The sequence below is a fragment of the Bacillus rossius genome, unplaced genomic scaffold (assembly GCF_032445375.1).
Source record: "Bacillus rossius redtenbacheri isolate Brsri unplaced genomic scaffold, Brsri_v3 Brsri_v3_scf35, whole genome shotgun sequence".
NCBI classification, from domain to species: domain Eukaryota; kingdom Metazoa; phylum Arthropoda; class Insecta; order Phasmatodea; family Bacillidae; genus Bacillus; species Bacillus rossius.
This window is the reverse complement of record NW_026962535.1, coordinates 299,623-302,500: the sequence shown is the minus strand read 5'-3', so window position 1 is coordinate 302,500 and position 2,878 is coordinate 299,623.

The window sequence follows — 2,878 nt, the reverse complement described above, 5'->3', positions numbered from 1 at the left end:
GAGGAGTAGGGATGTCAGAAGTGAAGAGGGAGAACAAGATGGGGGACAGGATGGCACCCTGAGGGACGCCAGCAGGGATGTCGCGGGACTGCGAAACGACATGAGAGACACGGACACAAAATGAACGATGTGAAAGAAAGTTGTAAATAATGTGAATGAGGGCAGGAGGGAAGCCCTGATATGCCAACTTGATGAGGAGCGCGTGATGGTTGACAGTATCGAAGGCCTTCGAAAGATCGAGGAGGATGATACCAGAGTGTTGAAAAGAGGTGAAACCGGCGGTGATCTGGTCCACGACGCGCGCCACGGCGTGCTGAGCCGACAGCCCGCGCCGAAACCCGAATTGAAATGATGGAAGGGGACCGAGAGGGGTGAGATGATGCTCCAGCCGGCGGAGGAGGACTCTCTCGGCCACTTTTGAAAGGACAGACAGGAGACTGATGGGCCGGTAGCCCGAAGGAAGATGAGCATTGGCACGCGGCTTCGGAATGGGGACGACGATCGCAGCCCGCCACGCAGTGGGGAAATGACCCGTGAGGAGAATACCGTTGACAAGCTTGGTGAGGTACACGGTCGCCTTCCGAGACAGGGAGAAGACGAGCCGTGGATGAATGGCATCTGGCCCAGGAGCAGTTGTGACACGAAGGTGCGTGATAATGGAATGAATTTCCCCCGGGGTAGACAGACGGATGTCACCGGGTGCGGGCGGAGGAGGCGGGGTGTAATGAGTGGGAAGGAGGGAAACCACCCCAGGGGGAATACGAGGGGTGAATGACGAGTGAAATGAATCCGCCAGCAGCTCCGCCTTCTGGGCAGGGGACTCGCAAAGGCCCTGCGGCCCCCCACCCAGGGGCGGGATGATGGACGGCGTGGCACGAAGGTTCCGCGCGTACCGGAATATGGACCCCGACTGGAAGGAGAGGGAAGACACTTTACGGACCCGCTCCGCCGCGAGCCACTCCTCAGTGAGCGCCCGGCACCGCGCCCGCAGGTGCACATAGTCGAGCCAACGAGCAACGGCGCGGGACGACTGCCACCGCCGCCGCGCGGCGTCGCGGGCCGCGATGAAGTGTCGAAGGTAGGGAGGAAAGGGAGTGCCACGAATGACAGTGGAGCGGAGAGGAATGGTGGCGCCAGCAGCCGCGAGCACAGCATCACTGAAAACGTGCACGCGCTCATCGAGCTGCTGCGGGGAAGCGACATGGAAGTGCAGATCGAGGTGCCTATCGAGATGAGACCGGTAGGCACCCCAATCTGCACGACTGAAGTCGAACCACGGGCGGGGTCCATGGAGGGGGAGAGAATCGGTACGAACGAAACCAACGACAGGGGTGTGATCTGACGTGAGCTCGGCCCGGGCCTCGAGCCCCGACACAGCCACCTGTCCAACAGAAAGGAGGAGGTCGAGGACACTCGGCCGCTGCCGGACGTGACATGGAATGAAAGTGAATGAGGGGGGAGCGTGAATGGCGAGACGGGGGGAACCCTGAACGAGGCGCTGAAGCTGAGTGCCCCGATTGCTCGTGGACACACAGCCCCAAGCGCGATGCCGGCAATTGAAATCCCCGCCCACGACCACGCGCGCGTCCAGATGGAAGAGAGCACGCAAGTCGTCTGCCGGGAAGGGACCATGTTCAGGGAGATAGACGGAGCACACAGTGAGAGGATGAGGAGCCAGATGGAGACGCACCGCCACCGCCTCGGCATTGCGGAGGGGGGGCAGCGCGCGCTGATGGTGCGGGAGGGTAGACAGGATGAGGAGAGCAACACCACCCCCACGAGTGTCCCGGTCCCAGCGATAGATGACGTACCCAGGCACGGAGAAGGGGAGATCGGGTTTGAGCCATGTCTCAGAGAGAAGGACAAGGGCAGGCCGTTCAGTGGACAGGAAGTGCCGGAAGTCCCCCAGCTTCGCTCGAATGCCCCGGGCATTCCAGAGGACAAACTTAAGCTGCTGGGAGCACAGTCCGGAGGAAGTGGAAAATGGACTGGAAATAAATGTCGGCCTGGAGAAGAGGGGTAGGAGCCTGAGAGATGCGGAAGATGGCATCGGCAAAGAACGGCAGCCACGGGAGGAGATTCAGCCGGGCGAGCCAATTGAAAGTCTCAAAAAACACAGGAAAGGGAGCGGAAGCCGGGAACACGGGCGGAGGGCGCACGGAAGGCGGCAGAGAGGAATCAGAAGGGGGGACAGACGCGGGGGGGCAGTCCGAAGGGACTGGCAGGGGGGCAGGAGCCGGAGCAGGAGCTGCAGCGAGGGAGGAAGCAGCGGGCAGCTGCACAGCCCGCGAGCCCTCCTCAGCCCTCGAGTCCAAAGGCGCTCGCGACACCGGGGGACACGCCGGCTGCACCAGGCCGGGAGGAGCGAGGGAAGGCGAAACACCTGCAGCAGTGGTGGGAGCAGGAGGAGGGGCGCGCAACAAGACAGAAGAAGAGTCAACTGGAGGTGGACCAGGCACGGAACAAAAGAGAGAGGGTAGCTGGGGCGCAGGGGGGACCGGGGCCAAAGGTGGGCACGGGGAACGCGCCGCAGGTTGGCCAGCCACTAGCCCAGCGTAGGAAACGGCAGAGGGGCATGACGGAAGAGAGAACGAAGGGAGCGGCGGGAACATGTCCTCGTGCGGCCGGCGCTGGAACTGAAGCGGAGCACGGGGCTGCCGAGGAGGCGCCGCAGAGGCGTCCTGGCCCGGCGGACGAGGCTTTGGTCCCTGGCGACGCAGCTGCCCCTCGATGAACTGCACGTAAGTGGGGCAGGTACGAGCATTCGCCGGATGTGGCCCCGAGCAGTTCACGCACTGCGGAGGCTCGTCGGGTAGCTTCGGGCAGGACCCGCGGACGTGGTGCTGGGTGCAGCGGAGACAGCGGAAGGGATTTCCAC